The sequence below is a fragment of the Tachyglossus aculeatus genome, chromosome 7, assembly GCF_015852505.1.
Source record: "Tachyglossus aculeatus isolate mTacAcu1 chromosome 7, mTacAcu1.pri, whole genome shotgun sequence".
Taxonomy (NCBI): Eukaryota; Metazoa; Chordata; class Mammalia; order Monotremata; family Tachyglossidae; genus Tachyglossus; species Tachyglossus aculeatus.
Genome location: NC_052072.1, coordinates 63,368,097 through 63,378,469, shown reverse-complemented (window position 1 = coordinate 63,378,469; position 10,373 = coordinate 63,368,097). Strand labels below are relative to the sequence as shown.

At 57.5% G+C, this 10,373-nt stretch overlaps 1 pseudogene; it reads left to right on the top strand.

Moving 5' to 3' along the window:
- The first annotated feature begins 374 nt into the window (after positions 1 to 374).
- The window catches only part of LOC119930481, a 55,872-nt pseudogene continuing 45,873 nt past the window's right edge, over positions 375 to 10,373 (top strand).

The following is a 10,373-nucleotide window of genomic DNA, read 5'->3' as shown; positions in this document are numbered from 1 at the left end:
GCCAGGGCGAAGGACGGGGTGAAGATCGGACAGAGGAAGTGGGAAAAAGATCACTGGGAGGAGGAAAGCCAGGAGCAGGTGTAGGAGGAGACCCAGGATCAGACAGTTGGGGGTGGGCCAGGACAAGGGTGAAGAAAAAAGAAGAGGACTAGAAGAAGGAGGAGGGACGGGATCTGGAGGAGGAAGAAGGACAGGATGAGGCAGAGGAAGAGGACCTGGATCGAGGGAGGAGGACGGCAACGACTAAGAGGAAGAGGAGGCGGCCTAGATGGACGAGGAATGCAAGTGCCAGGTGGAGGTCAAATGTGAGCCAGGATCTGGCCGAGGACAAAGGCCAGGACTAGCCAGAGAAGGAGGGCCAGTTTTTGGTTTAGGAGGAATACCAGTACCAGGAAGAGTTGGAGGGCAAGGAAATGAAAGAGCAGGACGACCAAGACCAGGAGAAAGAAGTGGCGCAGGATCTAGCAGAGGAGGAAGGCAGGACTAGGCAGACGATTAACTGGATCATGAGGAGGAAGAGGGTAAGGAACAGACTGAAGGCAGGAACCAAGACCAAGTAGAGGATGAGGGCCAGGGTCAGGTGGAGGACCCAGATGGGGTAGGAGGGCCGGTGCCAGGTAGTGGAGATTGGCCAGGACCAGGTGGGTGAGGAGGGTCGGTTCCATGTGGTGGAGGTGGGTGAGGCCCAGGCGAAGAAGGAGAGAGTAAAGGTGAGACAGAGGAGGTGGGGAAAGGATCACTGGGAGGAGGATAGCCAGGAGCAGGTGGACGAGGAGGTCCGGGGCCAGACAGATGGGAGAGGGTCAGGACCAGGCAGAAGAAGAAGAAAAGAACCAGATGAAGGAGGAGGGCCAGGATCAGGAGGAGAACGAAGGCCAGGATGAGGCAAAGGAAGAGGACCTGGATCGAGGGAGGAGGAGGGCAAAGACTCGGAGGAAGAGGAGGCGACCTAGATGGGCGCGGAAGGCAAGTAGGAGGTGGAGGTCCCAGAAGAGCCATGATCTGGCCGAGGGCAAAGGCCAGGACTAGCCGGAGAAGGAGGGCCAGTTTTTGGTGGAAGAGGATTGCCAGTACCAGGAAGAGTTGGAGGACGAGGAAAAGAACGCGAAGGAGGGCCAAGACCAAGAGAAGGATGACGCGAAGGATTTGGCAGAGGGGGAGGGCCAGGACCAGGCAGAGGAGGAACTGGATCATGAGGAGGAAGAGGGTTCAGACCGGGCTGAAGGCGAGAACCAAGACCAAGCAGAGGATGAGCGCCAGGGTCAGGTGGAGGAGCTAGATGGGGTAGGAGGGCCAGGACCAGGCAGTGGAGAATGGCCAAGACCAGGTGGGTGAGGAGGGTCAAGACCATGTGGAGGAGGGTTACCAGGCCCAGGCGAAGGAGGGGAGTGAAAATCAGACAGAGGAGGTGGGAAAAAATCATTAGGTGTTGGGGAGCCAGGAGGGGACGGAGGGGAGGCCCAGGACCATACGGAAGGGGGCGGGGCGGGACCAGGCAGAAGAAGAAGAAGTGGATCAGCAGAAGGAGGAAGGCCAGGGTCTGGAGGAGGAGGAACGCCAGGTTGAGGCAGAGGTAGAGCACCTGGATCGAGGGAAGAGGAGGGCCAAGACTACCAAGAGGAGGAGGCAACCTAGATGGACGAGGAAGGGAGAGAGAAAGCTGGCTTTGCGGATGTGGGGAGGGAGGGCATTCCAGGCCTGGGGGATGACGTGGGCCGGGGGTCGAAGGCGGGACAGGCGAGAACGAGGCACGGTGAGGAGACGGAACAGCCATTGAGTTTGGGGAAGACATGCTGAAGAGAGCCCTCCAGTACTCAGCCTCATCAGGGGTTCCGGAACTGTTGTCCTGGCTACAGAAGTTTCAGACGAATCTTCATCACCCACCCACCACTCAGTATGGTCCAGACCAAGGACAAATGGAGATACGTGTCACCACAGGCAGCCAGGAAGGACTTTCCAAAGTGTTCGAGATACTCGTTAATCCCGGACATAACATCCTCCTAGATGCTCCTGCGTACCCTGGAACTCTTGCAGCTCTGAGACCGTTGGGCTGTAACATCATCAACGTTCCCAGTGACCACCATGGAATCATTCCAGATGCGCTTAGAGCGACGCTTTCCAAGTGGAGACCAGAAGATGCACGGAAATCCAACAGCAAGAAACCCAAATTTCTTTACACCGTCCCAAATGGCGGCAACACTACCTGAACCTCGTTAACGGTGAAACGGAAAAGGAAATATATGAGCTGGCAGGAAAATATGATTTTCTGAGAATAGAAGCTGACCCGTACTATTTTCGCCAGTTCTGCAAACCGTGGGCACCCACGTTTCTGTCTATGGACGTCGACGGTCGGGTCATCAGAACTGACTCTTTCTCTAAAATTCTTTCTTCTGGATGCGGTAACCGAGGCACAGAGAAGTAAAGTGCCTTGCCCGAAGTCACACAGCTGACCAGCGGCGGAGCCGGGATTAGAACCCATGACCTCTGACTCCCAAGCCCGGGCTCTTTCCACTGAGCCACGCTACTTCCCATTATATCTTCCATTATATCTAGGCCCTACTGAGAGCACACCTCCTCCAGGAGGCCTTCCAGACTGAGCCCCCTCCTTCCTCTCCTCCTCCTCCCCCTCTCCATCCCCCCCGCCTTACCTCCTTCTCCTCCCCACAGCACCTGTATATATGTGCATATGTTTGTATGTATTCATTACTCTATTCATTTTATTTGTACATATTTATTCTATTTATTTTATTTTGTTAATATGTTTTGCTTTGTTCTCTGTCTCCCCCTTCTAGACTGTGAGCCCACTGTTGGGTAGGGACCGTCTGCATATGCTTCCAAATTGTACTTCCCAAGCGCTTAGTACAGTGCTCCGCACATAGTGAGTGCTCAATAACTTCGATTGAATGAATGAATGAATGAATGAATGAATGAACGAATGAATTAGCGGCAAAGGAGTGGACGGTGCAGGCTGGGCTGTGGAAGGAGAGAAGGGAGGTGAGGTAGGCGGTGGCCAAGTGATGGAGAGCCTTGAAGCCGACGGTGAGGAGTTTCTGCCTGATGCGTAGGTTGATTGGTAGCCACTGGAGATTTTAGAGGAGGGGAGTAACATGCCCAGAGTGTTTCTAGACAAAGGATGGCCAAGACCTGGTGGGTGAGGAGGGTCAGGACGATGCGGAAGAGGAGTGCCAGGCCCAGGCGGAGGAGGGGAGTGAAGAGCAGACAGTGGAGGGGCGAAAAAGATCATTGGGAGGAGGAGAGCCAGGAGAAGGTGGAGGAGGAGTCCGAGGACCAGACGGAAGGCGATGGGTCAGGACCAGGCAGAAGAAGAAGAAGAGGATCATCAGAAAGAGGGCCAGGATCTGGAGGTAAAGGAATGACAGGGTGAGGCAGAGGAAGAGGACCTTGATCGAGGGAAGAGGAGGGCCAAGACGAGCTGGAGGAGGAGGCGACCTAGATGGACGAAGAAGGCAAGTACCAGATGGGGGTCCCAGGAGAGCCAGGACCTGGGAGAGAACTAAGGCCAGGAGTAGCCGGAGTTGGAGGGCCAGGGCTTGGTGGAGGAGGGTTACCAGTAGCAGGAAGTGTTGGAGGGCCTGGTAAACAACGAGAAGGAGGCCAAGACCAAGAGAAGGAGGAGGTGCAGGATCTAGAAGAGGAGGAGGAGCAGGACCAGGCAAAGAACTGGATCATGAGGAGGAAGAGGGTTAAGACCAGGCTGAAGGCGAGAACCAAGGCCAAGCAAATGATGAGGGCCTGGGTGTAGTGGGGGAGCCAGATGGGGGAGGAAGGCCAGGACAAGACAGTGGAGGATGGCCAAGACCAGGTCTGTGAGGAGCGTCAGAAACATGCGGAGGAGGTGTGCCAGGCCCAGGGAGAGTGAAGATCCGACAGTGGAGGAGGGAAAAATATCATTTGGGGGAGGAGAGCTAGGAGCAGGTGGAGGAGGAGGCCCAGGACCAGACGGATGGGGGTGGGCCAGGACCAGGCTGAAGAAGAGGAAGCGGAGCAGCAGAAGGAGGAGGGCCAAGATCTGGAGGAGGAGGAAGGCCAGGATGAGGCAGAAGAAGAGGACCTTGATCGAGGGAGGAGGGGGGCAAAGACTAGGAGGAACAGGAGGCGACCTAGATGGACGAGGAAGGCAAGTACCAGATGGAGGTCCCAGGAGAGACAGGATCCGGCCGAGGACAAAGTTCAGGGCTACCCGGAGATGGAGGACCAGTGTTTGGTGGAGGAGGATTACCAGTACCAGGAAGAGTTGGAGGGCCAAAAAAAAAAGAACGTAAAAGAGGTTCCAAGACCAAGAGAAGGAGGAGGCGCAGGATCTAGCTGAGGAGGAGGGCTAGCAACAGGCAGAATAGGAACTGGATCATGAGGAATAAGAGGGTTCATGCCGGGCTGAAGGCGAGAACCAAGACCTAGCAGCGGATGAGGGCACGGGTCAGGTGGCGGAGCCAGATGGGGTAGGAGGGCCAGGACCAGGCAGTGGAGGATGGCCAAGACCAGGTGGGTGAGGAGGGTCTGGACCATGTGGAGTAGGGGTGCCAGGCCCAGGTAAAGAAGGAGAGGGAAGACCAAACAGAGGAGGAACCCAAAAGATCACTTGGAGGGGGAGAGCTTGGAACAGGTGGAGGAGGAGGCCCAGGACCAGACAGAAGGGGTTGGGCCAGGACCAGGCAGAAGAAGAAGTAGAGAATCAGCAGAAGGAGGAGGGCCAGGATCTGGGGGAGGAGGAAGGCCAGGATGAGGTCGAGGAAGAGGACCTGGACCGAGGGAGGAGGAGAGCCAAAATTAAGAAGAGGAGGAGGTGACCTGTTTAGTCATTCAGTCGTATTTATTGAGCGCTTACTGTGTGCAGAGCACTGTACAAAGCGCTTGGGAAGTACAAGTTGCCAACCTATAGGGACCGTCCCTACCCAACAGTGGCCTAGCAGTCTAGAAGGGGGAAGCAGAGAACAAAACAAAACATATTAACAAAATAAAATAAGTACAATAAATATGTACTAGCAAAATAAATAAGTAAATAGAGTAATGAATACGTACAAACATATATACATATACACAGGTGCTGTGGGGAAGCGAGGGAGGTAAGGCAGGGGGATGGATAGGGGGAGTAGGGGGAGAGGAAGGAGGGGGCTCAGTCTGGGAAGGCCTCCTGGAGGAGGTGAGCTCTCAGTAGGGCCTTGAAGCGAGAAAGAAAGCTAGTTTGGCGGATGTGGGGAGGGAGGGCATTCCAGGCCAGCGGGATGAGGTTGGCCGGGGTCGACGGCGGGACAGGCGAGAATGGGGCACGGTGAGGGCATTAGCGGCAGAGGAGCAGAGGGTGTGGGCTGGGCTGTAGAAGGAGAGAAGGGAGGTGAGGTAGGAGGGGGCGAGGTGATGGAGAGCCTTGAAGCTGAGGGTGAGGAGTTTCTGCCTGATGCGTAGGTTGATTGGTAGCCACTGGGAATTTTTGAGGAGCGGAGTAACATGCTCCGAGCGTTTCTGGAGAAAGGATAGCCAAGATCAGGTGGGTGAGGAGGGTCAGGACCATGCGAAGGAGGATTGCCAGGCCCAGGTGAAGGAGAATGATGATCAGACAGTGGAGGGGGGGAAAGGATCATTGGGAGGAGCAGAGCCAGGATCAGGTGGAGGACGAGGCCCAGGACCAGACGGAGGGGGGTGGACCAGGACCAGGCAGCAAAGGAAGAAGAGGACCAGCCGAAGGAGGAGGGCCAGAATCAGGAGGAGAAGGAAGACCAGGATTAGGGACAGGAAGACGACCTGGATCGAGGGAGGAGGAGGGCAAAGACTAGGGGGAAGAGGAGGCAACCTAGATTGACGAGGAAGGCAAGTACCAGGTGGAGGTCCCAGAATCTGGTGGAGGTCGAAGGCCCTGACAAGGCGGAGCTGGTGGCCCAGTGTTTGGTGGAGGAGTGTTACCGGTACCAGGAAGAGTTGGAGGGCCAGGAAAAGAACGAGAAGGAGGGCCAAGACCAAGAGAAGGAGAAGGCGCTGGATCTAGCAGAGGAAGAGGGCCAGGGCCAGGCACAGGAGGAACTGGATCATGACGAGGAGGAGGGTTCAGAACGGGCTGAAGGCGAGAACCAAGACCAAGCAGAGGATGAGAGCCAGGGCCAGGTGGAGGAGCCAGATGGGGTAGGAGGGCCTGGCCCCGGCAGTGGAGAATGGCCAAGGCCAGGTGGGTGAGGAGGGTCAGGACCATGTGGAGGAGGAGTTCCAGGCCCAGCTGAAGGAGTGGAGTCACCATCAGACAGAGGAAGTGGGAAAAAGGTCACTGGGGGGAGGAGAGCCAGGAAAAGGTGGAGGAGGAGGCCCAGGGCCAGACGGAAGGGCGTGGCCCAGGACCAGGCAGAAGAAGAAGAGGAGGATCAGCAGAAGGACTAAGGCCAGGATCTGGAGGAGAAGGAAGGACAGGATGAAGCAGAGGAAGTGGACCTGGATCGAGGGAGGGGGAGGGCAAAGACTAGGAGGAAGAGGAGGCGACCTAGACGGACGAGGAAGGCAAGCACCAGGTGGAGGTCCCAGGAGAGCCAATACCTGGCCGAGGACGAAGGCCAGGACAAGACGGAGCTGGAGGGCCAGTGTTTGGTGGAGGAGGAGTACCAGTACCAGGTAGATTTGGAGGGCCAGAAAAAGAACGCGAAGGAGGCCAAGAGAAAGAGAAGGAGGAAGCGGATGCGGAGGAGCAGGAACAGGCAGAGGAGGAACTGGATCATGAGGAGGAAGGGGGTTCAGACCGTGCTGAAGGCGAGAACCAAGACCAAGCAGAGGATGAGGGCCAGGGTCAGGTGGAGGAGCCAGATGGGGTAGGGGCGCTAGGACCAGGCAGTGGAGAATGGCCAGGATCAGGTGGGTGAGGAGGGTCAGGACCATGTGGTGGAGGGGTACCAGGCCCAGGGGAAGGACGGGAGTGAAAATCAGACAGAGGAGGTGAGAAAAAGTCACTGGGTGGAGGGGAGCCAGGAGGGGACGGAGGGGAGGCCCAGGACCATACGGAAGGGGGCGGGCCGGGACCGGGCAGAAGAAGAAGAAGTGGATCAGCAGAAGGAGGAAGGCCAGGGTCTGGAGGAGGAGGAACGCCAGGATGAGGCAGAGGTAGAGCACCTGGATCGAGGGAAGAGGAGGGCCAAGACTACCAAGAGGAGGAGGCGACCTAGATGGACGAGGAAGGCAAGTACCAGGTGGAGGTTTCAGGAGAGCCAGGATACGGGCGGGGACGAATGTCAGGATTATCCGGACTAGGAGGGCCAGTGTTTGGTGGAGGAGTATTGCCAGCACCAGGAAGAGCTGGAGGGCCAGGAAAAGAACGAGAAGGAGGCCCAGACCAAGAGAAGGAGGAGGCGCAGGATCTAGCAGAAGACGAGGCCCAGGACCAGGCAGAGGAGGAACTGGATCATGAGGAGGACGAGGGTTAAAACCAGTCTGAAGGCAAGACCAAGGCCAAGCAGAGGATGCGGGCCAGTGCCAGTTGGGGGAGCCAGATGGGGTAGGAGGGCCAGGACCAGGCAGTGGAGGATGGCCACGACCAGGCGGGTGAGGAGGGGTCAGGACCGTGTGGAGGAGGGGTGCCAGGCCCAGGCGAAGGAGGGGAGTGAAGGACAGACAGTGGAGGAGGGAAAAATATCTTTGGGAGGAGGAGAGCCAGGAGCAGGTGGAGGAGGAGGCCCAGGACCAGACGGATGGGGGTGGGTCTGGACCAGGCAGTAGAAGAAGAAGAGGACCAGCTGAAGGGGGAGGGCCATGATCAGGCGAAGAAGGAAGTCCAGGATGAGGCAGAGGAAGAGGACCTGGATCGGGCGAGGAGGAGGGCAAAGACTCGGAGGATGAGGAGGCGACCTAGATGGACGACGAAGGCAAGTACCAGATGGAGGTCCCAGGAGAGCCAGGACCCGGCCGAAGACTAAGGCCAGGACTAGCCGGAGAAGAAGGGCCAGTGTTTTGTGGAGGAAAATTACCAGTACCAGAAAGAGTTGGAGGGACAGGAAAAGAACGAGAAGGAGGGCCAAGACCAAGAGAAGGAGGAGGCGCAGGATCTAGCTGAGGAGGAGGGCTAGGACCAGGCAGAGGAGGAACTGGATCATGAGGTGGAAGAGGTACAGACAGGGCTGAAGGAGAGAAGCAAGACCAAGCAGAGGATGAGGGCCAGGGTCAGGTGGAGGAGCCAGATGGGGTAGGAGGGCCAGGACCAGCCAGTTTAGGATGATCAAGACCAGGTGGGTGAGGAGGGTCAGGACGATGCGGAGGAGGAGTGCCAGGCCCAGGCGGAGGAGGAGAGTGAAGATCAGACAGTGGAGGAGGGGAAAAAGATCACTGGGAGGAGGAGAGCCAGGGGCTGGTGGAGGAGGAGGCCCAGGACTAGAGCGATGGGGTTGTGCCAGGACCAGGCAGAAGAAGAAGAAGTGGACCAGCAGAAGCAGGAGGGCCAGGATCAGGAGGAGAAGGAAGGCACTTGACCCGACGGAAGGGGGTGGACCAGACCAGGCAGAAGAAAAAGAGGAGGATAAACAGAAGGAGGAGGGCCAGGATCTCAGGAGGAGGAGGAAGGCCAGGATGAGGCAGAGGACGTGGCTGGCCTTTGACCGAGGGAGGAGGAGGGCCAAGACTAGGAGGAGGAGGAGGCGACCTAGATGGACGAGGAAGGCAAGTACCAGGTGGAGGTCCCTGGAGAGCCAGGATCTGGGCGTGGACGAACGCCAGGAGTAACCGGGGTAGGAGGGCCAGTGTTTGGTGGAGGAGGATTACCAGTACGAGTAAGAGTTGGAGGGCCTGGAAAGGAATGAGAAGGGGCCCAAGACCAAGAGAAGGAGGAGGCGCAGGAGCTAGCAGAGGAGGAGGGCCAGGACCAGGCAGAGGAGGAACTGGATCATGAGGAGATAGAGGGTAAAGACGACCTGAAGGCGAGAACCAAGACGAAGAAGAGGATGAGGGTCTGGGTCAGGTGGAGGAGCCAGATGGGGTAGGAGGACCAGGACCAGACAGTGGAGGATGGCCAAGACCAGGTGGGTGAGGAGGGTCAGGACCATGTGGAGGAGGGATGCCAGGCCCAGGCAAAGGAGGAGAGTGAAGATCAGACAGTGGAGGAGGGAAAAAGATCATTGAGAGGAGGAGAGCCAGGATCAGGTGGAGGAGGAGGCCCAGGACTAGAGGGATGGGGTTGTGCCAGGACCAGGCAGAAGAAGAAGAAGAGGACCAGCAGAAGCAGGAGGACCAGGATCAGGAGGAGAAGGAAGGCCAGGCTTAGGCAGAGGAAGAAGACCTGAATCGAGGGAGAAGTAGGGCCAAGACAAGGAGGAGGAGGAGGAGGTCCCAGGATCTGGCTGAGGACGAAGGCCCGGACAAGGCGGAGCTGGTGGCCCAGTGTTTGGTGGAGGAGTGTTACCGGTACCAGGAAGAGTTGGAGGGCCAGGAAAAGAACGAGAAGGAGGGCCAAGACCAAGAGAAGGAGAAGGTGCAGGATCTAGCCGAGGAAGAGGGCCAGGACCAGGCAGAGGAGGAACTGGATCAAGAGGAGGAATAGGGTTCAGACCGGGCTGAAGGCAAGAACCAAGACCAAGCAGAGGATGAGAGCCAGCGCCAGGTGGAGGAGCCAGATGGGGTAGGAGGGCCTGCACCCGGCAGTGGAGAATAGCCTATACCAGGTTGTTCAGGAGGGTCATGACCATGTGGAGGAGGAGTAATGTGGAGGAGGAGTACCAGGCCCAGCCGAAGGAGGGGAGCTAGTATCAGACAGATGAGGGGAGAAAAATCACTGGGCGGAGGAGAACCAGAATGGGATGGAGGATGAGCCCAGGACCATACGGAAGGGGGTGGGCCAGGACCAGGCAGGAGAAGAAGAAGAGGATCAGCAGAAGGAGGAAGGCCAGGATCTGGAAGAGGAGGAACGCCAGGATGAGGCAGAGACAGAGGACCAGGATCGAGGGAAGAGGATGGCCAAGACTACGAAGAGGAGGAGGTGACCTAGATGGACGAGGAAGACAAGAACCAGATGGCGGTCCCAGAAAAGAATGGATCTGACGGAGGACAAAGGCCAGGACTAGCCGGAGAAGGAGGGCCAGTTTTTGGTGGAGGAGGATTGCCAGTAGCAGGAAGAGCTGGAGGGCCTGGAAAACAACGAGAAGGAGGCCAAGACCAAGAGAAGGAGGAGGCGCAGGATCTAGCAGAGGAGGAGGAGCAGGACCAGGCAGAGGAAGAACTGGATTATGAGGAGGAAGAGGGTTAAGACCAGGCTGAAGGCAAGAACGAAGACCAAGCAGCGGAGGAGGGCCTGCGTCTGGTGGAGGAGCCCGATGGGGTAGGAGGGCCAGGACCAGGCAGTGGAGGATGGCCAGGACCAGGTGGGTGAGGAGGGACAGGACCATGTGGAGGAGGAGTGC